Below are 11,472 nucleotides of genomic sequence, written 5' to 3'. Positions count from 1 at the left end.
CCCCAATCTAGAATGTAAAGATCCTGCCTTTCGGAGACCACCTACCCCTTTGCCTCATCCACGGTTCCTCTTTTACCGTACATACTCACAAACATGGCTCTGAAAGACCCACCTAAATCTTCATCATGGACCAACCATTGGTGTGGAGGCCTGTAAATGCCGGAGTCCTTAAATACAAAAATGTTCGCTGTCAGGTGTGGCCTCCCTTTTGTGACCAACCCCTGAAAAATGCATCTCACCCTGTCTAGGATCAGGCCAAGAAAACAGATCAAATACCCATCAAGTCACTTCACGTTTTATTGGACGGATTTTGGTTAAGTTGCACTTTTACGCCAAAAAACTAGGACCCTCATGTCCACCAACCCACATAATTGGGAAGTTTTTGCATTTAGAGGAACTGGGGTCTTCTTAAGTCATGCTCACATCACTGCTTACAGCTTTTCAGCCTCAGGTCTTTCGGAGATTTGCTCACGTGTCGGATCTTTAGGAGATTTGCCCACGTGTCGGATCTTCAGGAGATTTGCCCACGTGTCGGATCTTCAGAAGATTTGCCCGCATGTCCGATCTTTAGGAGATTTGCCCACGTGTCGGATCTTCAGGAGATTTGCCCACGTGTCGGGTCTTCAGGAGATTTGCCCACGTGTCGGGTCTTCAGGAGGTTTGCCCAAGTCTCAGTCCTTCAGGAGATTTGCCCACCTGTCGGATCTTCAGGAGATTTGCCCACATGTCCAATTTTCAGGACATTTGCCCACGTGTCGGATCTTCAGGAGATTTGTCCGCGTGTCCGATCTTTAGGAGATTTGCCCACGTGTCGGACCTTGAGGAGATTTGCCCACGTGTCCAATTTTCAGGAGATTTGCCTACATGTCGGATCTTCAGGAGATTTGCCCACGTGTCGGATCTTCAGGAGATTTGCATACATGTCGGATCTTCAGGAGATTTTCCCACGTGTCGGATCTTCAGGAGATTTACCCACGTGTCGGATCTTCAGGAGGTTTGCCCGCATGTCTATATCACAAAGGTCTTCAGCCCGGTGAGACCTTCTTTATCAAGCAAGTGACAAAATTGGTCAATATTCTTCTCACTGGGTGATTGGCCAAATTATCATCCCATTAGCCCAAATGCAGCCCTTAGTTTCTCATAATTGGATTGTGCAAACTGGAAGTCAATGCAATTTCCTCCTCCGTATCTTCTCCAATTTCCTTAGCTGCCCATATGGTCCAACATATGGCGCTCATGTATAAAACATACCAATACGTCCTAGATAGAGTGACCCCTTGACCTCCTTGGCTGACAAAGAATCGAAACCCACCCAAATGTACAGTACACCGGTGTCCGTGGAGATGTACCCTGTCCTTTAGGGGGAGGGCGGGGGGAGGTCCTTATTTATTGAAGAATAGTTTCAAATGTGCACTTTTCATAGAGGAATCAATATATAGTTTATTAGGTCGTTCTTCACTGAACGGTTGGTGAGACAATTTGGGGGGTCTACGTTTTGACGAGTTTATATGTAGTTGGTTTGTAGCCCTCTGTAGACCGGTTAGCTCTTCGTTGGTGGAACGGCGAGACCCATGGATGATCCTTTGAAAAAAAAAAGTTAAGCTTCTGCTTCCAAGGTGACGATGTCCAATAAGCTCCACCGTGGCCATATTTCCGCAAACTCTCTACAACAACTGATACTACCTACTCTAGTTAGTCAAGGAAGTGGAAGATTAGTAGTCTGTTCAATGTCCATCAACCGTATGGCCAAAGTCAATAATATTTGCGTAGGGAAAATTAATGTAAATGTAAATGACCAAATTTTAACCAGATCATTTGACCAAATCTGGTTTATATTTCTGAAATTTCAGGACTGGCTGTGTCTCGGAAATCGACCCTTTTCAGTGCCAAGTCAGAACGGGGGTTTTAATTTCCCTCCCAATGGGAAAAAAAAGGAACATTGAAAAATTGATGACCTTCCATCAAAATTTGTCCAAATGTTTTCATCTTCCCAAGTCTAATTTTACCGCGTGACGCGATCTGGGACTAACTTGAGACTGAAAAGGTTTGAAATGTTAATTAGAAACATCGTATTAGTCAGAAAATAATTTAGATGAAAAGGTTTAAAACAGCGAAGACATTTTTTTTTTTCTTCTCTCACCGGTTTTACGTCATATCTTCAACGTTCGCTATTGCTGTTTTGCGTTTCATGTTTGCCCTTCTTCGACAAGGTTTACGTGCCAGGGAAATTATTTATTTATTTTATTAATTTATTTATATGTTATTATTTATTTGCTGTGTTGTGCACTTTTTAACGAAAACAAAACACATTTTTTTGACAACAACAAACAAACAAAAAAGCAAAGAACACGCGGACGTGTGCGAGGGCCACAGAGCGAAGGAGACTGGCAGGCCCCCCGTACATGTCCCACCTCCGTTCCCGTCCGTGAAAGCCTCTTTTGTAGCTGTGTCTGACGAACCTTTATTAAGCCTTTGAAATGAAAGAAGTGTAAATACTTTGAGTATGTTTTATGTGTTTAGAATGGATACAAACTATTTATGATTTCTTAAAAAAGCTTAAGGATTCGATTAAAAAAAAAAAGGACAAAGAACATGTTTGTGTCTTTTATTTCATTGTATTTAGTCTTTTTTTCTCTTTCCTTCCTTCCGCCCTTCACTAACATTCTTTCTCCTGCCCTTGTCCCCCCTTTCTTTTTCCTTAATTCCTTTCTTCGTTCCTTCCCTTCACCAGTATTGTTTCCTCCTTCCTTCCTTCCTTGATTTCACCGGCAATCTTCCTTCTTCCTCTGTTGCCCCTTTCCTTTTCTTTCCTTCCTTCCTTCCCTCCTTTCTTCCCTCCCCCTTTCCTTTTCTTCCTTTCCTTTTCCTTTCTTCCTTTCTTTGTTCCTTCCCTTCACTTGTATTCTTCCTCCTACCCTTGTTCCCCCCTTTCTTTTTCTTTCCCCCTTTCCTTTACCTTCCTTCCCTTCTCCAGTATTCTTCCTCCAAACTTTGTTTCCCTCTTTCCTTTTTTTCCCTTCCTTCCTTAATTCATTCCTTTCCTTCACCAGTATTTTTCCTTCTTCCTTTGTTCCTCTCTTTCCTTTCCCTTCTTTTCTTTCCTTTTCCTTCCTTTCTTTTTCTCCCCCCTTTCCTTTACCTTTCTTCCTTCCCTTCTCCAGTATTCTCCCTTTGTTCCTCCCTTTCCTTTCCCTTATTTTCTTTCCGTTTCCTTCCTTTCTTTTTCTTTCCCTCTTTCCTTTACCTTTCTTCCTTCCCTTCTCCAGTATTCTTCCTCCTACCTTAGTTCCCCCTTTCCATTTCCTTCCTTCCCTCCTTTCTTCCTTTCACTGGTATTCTTCCTCCTACTCTTTTCCCGCTTTCTTTTTTCTTCCCTCTTTTCTTTACTTTCCTTCCTTGCGTCCTTCCCTTTTCTGATATTCTTCCTTCTATCTTTGTTCCCCTTTCCTTTTCTTTACCTTCCTTCCTTAATTCCTTCCCTTCACCGGTATTCTTCCTTCTTCCTTTGTTCCTCCTTTCCTTCCTTCCTTCCTTCCTTCCTTCCTTCTCTCCTTTCTTCCCTTTACTGGTATTCCTCCTACCTTTGTTCCCCCTTTTCCTTTTCCTTCCTTCTCTCCTTTCTTCCCTTTACTGGTATTCTTCCTCCTACCCTAGTTCCCCTTATTCTTTTTCCTTCCCCCTTTCCTTTACCTTCTTTCCTTGCATCCTTCCCTTCTCCTATATTCTTCCTCCTACCTTGGCTCCCCCTTTCCTTTTCCTTCCTTTCCTTCACCAGTATTCTCCTTTGTTCTCCCTTTGCTTCCTACCTTCCTTTCTTTCTTGCTTTCACTGGTATTCTTCCTCCTACCTTTGTCCCTTCCCTTTCCCTTCCCCCAGGATGGGCTGGCCGGGAGGTGCAGTAACCTCGGAGGCTGAAGACCGTCCTCTGACACGTTGGCTAATCCGACCAAAACTGTCCCTGATGTGCTCTTGGTGGCCATCTTTAGTATGTGCCGGACTGTAGGAAGCTCCACCAACGTCTCAATGCCAGCAGTCGGTATTACAGAGTGTGGCCCTGAGGCCATTTGTCTAACTCTCTACCAACCTGTCCTTATCGCAAGCTGAGCATAAACATGAGATGGCAATGGGCTCTGATCAGACCAATAAAGTTTTTTGATGATTGTTCCATTGTATAGAAGCTCAGGCTGCCCGAGCATGCATATTCCTATAGGGCAGTAGGTATGGGTAGACACCACCCGAGGTTGTCTTCTCTCGAAGCAGATGGAAATATACGGTTATTCTCTATAGCTTGATAATGATTGGCTGGGAGCCCCGTAATACAAGAGAATATCTTTCTTACTTGACTGAAGTAGGCAAAATTGGGCAGCAAACATCAGACATCTGTGCATGCCTTAGGACCGGCTTCCTACATCAAAAGACCTTCCCAGTGTTATTACATGTTGGTGACTTGCATGGTATCGCTGGTAATTGGTTGTCACAACAGCACTTGTGCTGCTCTTCCAGGCTGGTCCTAATGTTACAGGCCAATTACAGCTCCTATTAAGTCAGGCTTAATTACCATTTACCCCCTCAGTTTAATCAAAGCCGGAGTGCTGTTATCTGGGCGGACACAATACATCACTCCACGTCTGCTGTGACAGCCTGCAAAGTGCCATGCAATCCTCCGCTGGGCTCCAAGCACTGGGGAGAAGCTAGATTGTTCTCATGAGAGACCACAGGCCAACGGGCCTATTGCAAAACACACACATACAATGCAATAGTGAGGTGCAGAGCGCAGCAATCCATAACAACCAATCAGAAAACCTCAATCTAAACTCATAGGACATATCAGAGCATTGAGACTCCATTGGTTACTATGCAGTACTGTACTTGGTAGGCTTTTATTAAAGAAGCTGGAAAAATGAGCTTCCCTGGTTGCCCTCAACAACCAAGTGATGAAGGAAGGACTCTGGTTGTGCCTAATGACCAAGTGAGGAAGGAAGGACCCTCTTGTTGCTCCTAGTGACCAAGTGGTGATAGAAAAACTCTTATTGCCCCTAGGGACCAAGCCACAAAGGGAAGATCTTGGTTGTCCCTACTGACTGAGTGATGATGGAAAGACTCTTGTTGCCCCTAGTGACCAGGTAATGAAGAAAAGATTTTGGTTGTCCCTAGTGACCAAGTAATGAAGGAATGACTCTCTTATTGCTCCTAGTTACCAAGTGATTATGGAAAAACTCTTGTTGCTCCTAGTGACCAAGTGATGAAGGAAATACTCTTAATGTCCCTAGTGACCAAATAATGAAGGAAGGACTATCTTGTTGCTCCTAGTTACTAAGTGATGAAGTAAAGGCTCGTGTTGCCACTAGGCACCAAGAGTTGAAGGAAAGACTCAAGCGAGGAAGGAAGGACTCTGGTTGTCCCTAGTGACCAAGTGATGAAGGGAAGACTCATGTTGACCCCTAGTGACCCAGTGATGATGGAAAGACTCTTGTTGCCCCTAGGGACCAAGTAATGAAGGAAGGACTATCTTGTTGCTCCTAGTTACTAAGTGATTATGTAAAGGCTCGTGTTGCCCCTAGGCACAAAGTGTTGAAGGAAAGACTCAAGTGAGGAAGGAAGGACTCTGGTTGTCCCTAGTGACCAAGTAATGAAGGAAGGACTATCTTGTTGCTCCTAGTTACTAAGTGATTATGTAAAGGCTCGTGTTGCCCCTAGGCACAAAGTGTTGAAGGAAAGACTCAAGTGAGGAAGGAAGGACTCTGGTTGTCCCTAGTGACCAAGTGATGAAAGGAATACTCTTGCTAACATATTTCAGTCCACCAAGAGTCCTTAATCATAGCCACCAAATACTCTTGTTGCCCCTAGTGACCAAGTAATCAAGGAAAGACTCTTGTTGCCCCTAGTGAGCCAGTGATGATGGAAAGACTCTTGTTGCCCCTAGTGACCAAGTGATCAAGGAAAGACTCTTGTTGCCCCTAGGGACCAAGCGATGAAGGCAAGAGTATTGCTGCCTCTATTGACTAAGTGATGAAGGAAAGACTCTTGTTGCCCCTAGTGATCAAGTGATGAAAGAAATACTCTTGTTGCCCCTAGTGCCCAAGTGATGAAGAAAGGGCACTTGTTGCCCCTATTGATCAAGGAAGGACTCTTGTTGCCCCTAGTGGCCAAGTAATGAAGGAAATACTCTTGTTGCCCCTAGTGCCCAAGTGATGAAGGACATACTCTTGTTGCCCCTAGTGACCAAGTGATGAAGTAAATACTCTTGTTGCCCCAAGTGCTCAAGTAATGAAGGAAAAACTCTTGTTGTCCCTACTGACCAAGTGATGAAGGAATGACTCTCTTCTTTCTCCTACCGGCCATTTTCTCTGTCTCAGGTCTCCAGTGCAATGTGGAGAATGAGATGGAGAATCTGGCCGGTTACTATGAGAAACCAAACCAGTTTTCCCTCCATGTTCCTTGATACAAAGGCCCAATATCACCAACATAATGCCTCCTGCTGCCCGCAGCAGACTGATGACATCATCTCGGCCTAGGCAAAGTCGCCATACTAGAGCTCAAAGTCGGCTTTTTGATCATTAAAGGTGGAAACACTTATACTATTGCTTCATATTTGGACATGTCAGGTCCACTTCAGATGACCCCTCCCCCCCCACAAAAAAAAAATTGAAATGCACAGAAAGAATGTCAATCACTTGGAGGACCAACGATTCCCCCGTTGTACGGAGCCACAGAATACGCCGGCGCTTTGTGTATAAACGATGGCTCTAATGATATTCGCGCGGCCGGAGAATTACATCTGTTGTATACATACACTACATAATTCATAAGGACGGTAGCAGATGGGTTTCCAGGGAAAGGACCTGAGACGCCATTCTTCTCTAAATCAAACCTGATTTTTCCTCCGCGCCGCGCAATGACACGATTAATCCGAAAAATTGAATTCATAAAAAAATCTCGGCAATCGAGGTGCTTATTAACACAGATACATAATGCTGGGTGACAGCTCCAATCATAGGATGGGGGGAGGGAGGGTGGTGTGTAAACGGAATCAAAAATAACATCAGGGCGATAATAATAATAGACGCGGAGCTGTGTGCGGATTTCATTCACGGATTAGAAAAGAAATCCCAAAATCTAAACCAGATCCAGCCCGGGAAAGATCTGCCCCCCGACCGGGACCATAAACTGGTTCTGGAGATGAGTTTTGTTTCACATCAGATTACCTTGTAGGCAATCTTAAAGGTGAACCCCAGGCAGATATTACCAACCCGCCATTGCAATGCACTGGTGTGTTCCTTTAAATATAATTGAAGCCCAACTCCAGGTAAGTGGTCTTTTGATGAAGAAGTAGTGCGAGAAAAACGAGTGGCGCTCCCTACTGTAGAGGTCATGATAGGCCCAATATGTGGACCACGATCTAGCTTGCGGACTATATGTCTGTCTCCACGTAGACCTTCGTCCAGCTTGGTGGTCATGCCCAAGGACATCAAGGACCTGGAACCCCTCTGGGTGGTGGACGTTGATGTGGTCATCAGACATGGGCAGAAAGTGTCCCCGAAAAAAACAGAGTCAGGTGCACCCCAATAAAACCTTCTGGAGGTAACGATGGAAAAGGGCATTAAAAAAAATATTTGATACACTGACAATGCGTGGTGGGAGTTGACGGAGAAGAGAGAGAAAAGTAGAGGAGAAGGAAGGAGATGAGAAGAACGGAGGAGAATAGAGGTGAGGAAGAGCACAGAGTGGAGGAGAAGAGAGAAAAGTAGGGGAGAGGAAAGGGAAGGAGATGAGAAGAACAGAGGAGAGCAGAGGTGAGGAAGAGCACAAAGTAGAGGAGAAGAAGAGAAGTATGGGAGAGGAGAGGGGAGGAGATGAGAAGAACAGAAGAGGGCAGAGGTAAGGATGAGCACAGAGTAGAGGAGAAGAGAGAAGTATGGGAGAGGAAAGGTAAGGAGATGAGAAGAACAGAGGAGAGCAGAGGTGAGGAAGAGCACAGAGTAGAGAAGAGAGAGAAGTATGGGAGAGGAGAGGGGAGGAGATGAGAAGAACAGAAGAGGGCAGAGGTAAGGATGAGCACAGAGTAGAGGAGAAGAGAGAAGTATGGGAGAGGAAAGGTAAGGCGATGGGAAGAACAGAGGAGAGCAGAGGTGAGGAAGAGCACAGAGTAGAGGAGAAGAGAGAAGTATGGGAGAGGAAAGGTAAGGCGATGGGAAGAACAGAGGAGAGCAGAGGTGAGGAAGGGCAGAAAGAAAAGTAGAGGAGAGGGAGGAGATGAGAAGAACAGAGGAGAGCTGAGGTGAGGAAGAGCACAGAGTAGAGGAGAAGAAAGAAAAGTAGAGGAGAGGAAAAGGAAGGAGATGAGAAGAACAGAGGAGGGCAGAGGTAAAAAGAGTTGGGAGAAGATAGCCAAAGAAAAGGAGAGCAGGGGGTAGCAGAGAGGAGAATAAAGGAGAGTAGGCACACGGAAAAGAGAAGAGGAGAAAAAAAACAGAGAACAGTGCAGAGAAAAAATAGACGTGAGCAGAAAAGAGCAGAGGAGAGAAGTGAACAGAGGTGATGGGATCACAAAAGAGAGGAGTAGAGGATGGAGGACAGGTGAGAGAACTGAGGAGAAGAGAGAAATGTAGAGCAGAGGATGGAGGATAGGTGAGAGGAGAACGGAGCAGAGGATGAGAAATGAGAGAACAGAGAAGAGAAAAAAGCGAGCAGAGGATGGAGGACAGATAGAAGAACAGAAGAAAGAGAGAAAGGGAGAGACAAGGATGAAGAACAGATACGGGGAGAGAAAGGGAGAAAAGAGGATGGAGGACAGATGAGAGGAGAACACAGGAGAGGAGAAAAAAAATAAAAAGAGGATGGAGGACAGATTAAAAGAGAACAGGTGAGAAAGGGAGAGACAAAGATGGAGGACAGATGAAAGAAGAACAGAGAAGAGGAGAGAAGAGGATGGAGGACAGATGAGAGAAGAACAGAGAAGAGGAAAGAAGAGAATGAAGGACAGATGAGAGAAGAGGAGAGAAATGGAGAGTAGAGGATGGAGGACAGATGAGAGAAGAGGAGAGAAATGGAGAGAAGAGGATGGAGGACAGATTAAAGGAGAACAGAAAGAGAGAAAGGGAGAGACAAAGATGGAGGACAGAAGAGGGGAGAACAGAGGAGAGGAGAGAAATGGAGAGCAGAAGATGGAGGACAGAAAAGGGGAGAACCGAGGAGAGGAGAGAAAGGGATAGAAGAGGATGGAGGACAGAAGAGGGGAGAACAGAGGAGAGGAGAGAAATGGAGAGTGGAAGATGGAGGACAGAAGAGGGGAGAACAGAGGAGAGGAGAGAAATGGAGAGTAGAGGATGGAGGACAGAAGAGGGGAGAACAGGAGAACAGCTCGTCCCTGCATATGCATGACCAGAACTCCATTCTCTTCATGGAAAGCCCATCAGTAGCTGGACAAGCCGAGCCCAGGCTTTCCGCTGAAGTGAATGGAGTGCATGGATATCCTGCTATGTGTGTACACGGCCCCCGTTGGAGGCTCACGCAGCTAATGTAACCCATTCATTCCAATGTACACACATTATAGACCGGACCTCCTGCTCCCTTTGATTTCCTCTGCCCTCTCCTGCTCAGCTGGTGCTGCTGTCACTTTGTATTGAGGGAAGGTCTTAGATGAAAAGCCACAGGGAAAAACAACGAGTGGTGGTGGGGAGGATGATGGAGGGAGTCTGGATAGTCTATGACTTAGCCCTTAAGGAACATGAGCTGGTGTCAGCTGTGTAAGCGCTCCCCTGAGACGGTCTGGTGGGGGGCGGCCTGGTATGGAGCGGGGTGACAGTCGCCTCAAGGAGGAGAGGTGTGGGCATTTGTCACACAACAAAGGGCTAGGGCGGCTTCATCACCGGGACATAGTGTGACATCCATCTCCCTCCCTCCCTCCTCCTCCGGATCCCACAAGGGATGTGCGGGGTGATAGGGCCGGCCTCTGATCAATACTTGTAATGGAGTCTTTGTACAGCCGCTGATTGCTATAGGCCGCCTTGTTAATATTAGCAGACATCAAGAGATCTTCTGCTCCAGAGGACGACCCGTCATACCGTCATTTGTGGCCACTGTCACATCTGTCACACATTAACCCCTTGTAGGCTTCTTGCCATAACATCTAGTGGTAGCCAGTCGCATTCAGACTTGTTTTATCATGGTAAAGATGTCGCTGCTTATACAGGTAGACTCTTTGGTTCTAGTGAGAGTCCGGAGCATACCCCAGTACCATCAACCCACTCACCATGGACGGTGCCAAGGCAGATGTTGGTTGTCCAAGAACATCATGGAAGGTGGGAAAGTCTATGAGCCCCCCTGTTCTAATTACATAATCCAACCACCATGATGCCATGATCCAACCACCATGAGCCAACCACCATGATGCCATGATCCAACCACCATGATACCATGATCCAACCACCATGATCCAACCACCATGATGCCATGATCCAACCACCATGAAGCCATGATCCAACCACCACGATACCATGATCCAACCACTATGATGCCATGATCCAACCACCATGATGCCATGATCCAACCACCATGATACCATGATCCAACCACCATGATATCATGATCCAACCACCATGATGCCATGATCCAACCACCATGATGCCATGATCCAACCACCATGATATCATGATCCAACCACCATGATGCCATGATCCAACCACCGTGATGTCTGGAACGGGTACCGATAGTTTGAGTTACACCGAGGTTGAGATGTTCTATGCGGGTGGTAGATGGTGTTGAAGGTCTCCACCTTTGCTTGGGAATGGTTCCTCCACTTGGCCTGATGATGGTCTCTTTTATGCCTCTTGTACCCTCTCTAATCTTATAGAAGAAGTCCAGTTGACTTTGACTAACTCTACCATGACCAGGATGGATCAGAACTTTCACAGACATATCTGTCCATAATCAAATTCGGCGCCCAATCAGACATGAGGTCCAGTTGACTAACTCTACCATGACCAGGATTGATCAGAACCTTCACTGACATATCTGGACATTATCAAATTCGGTGGCCAATCAGACATGAGGTCCAGTTGACTAACTCTACCATGACCAGGATGGATCAGAACCTTCACAGACAGATCTGGCCATTATCAAATTCTTGGTTGCACGGCGGCCAATCACCCATGAGGTCCAGGGATGGTTCCGGTTGCCCAGAAGCATGTCGCCCCCTGAAGACTGGACTCCGCGTGGCCCCCGAAACGTAGGCTCGATTGACGCACGTGACGCACGTTCAATAAATATGAACACGAATGTCCCATCATGTGACTGCGGGCGACTCCTTTCATCCGTATATGAGAACGCGCGGCGCCATCCTCCGCGTCACCACTTCGAGCGCGGCGATTCAGAAGCAGGAAGGTCTACAGAGCCGTATGGGGTGCAGGTGATCGCAGCCTATAGTAACCAATCAGCTTCTCTCTTCAGGTTGTTCAGTTAGGCTTTGAAAAT

Source organism: Nanorana parkeri, unplaced genomic scaffold (genome assembly GCF_000935625.1).
Source record: "Nanorana parkeri isolate BGI_ZX_2015 unplaced genomic scaffold, ASM93562v1 scaffold2178, whole genome shotgun sequence".
Taxonomy (NCBI): domain Eukaryota; kingdom Metazoa; phylum Chordata; class Amphibia; order Anura; family Dicroglossidae; genus Nanorana; species Nanorana parkeri.
This window is presented reverse-complemented; position numbering follows the sequence as displayed.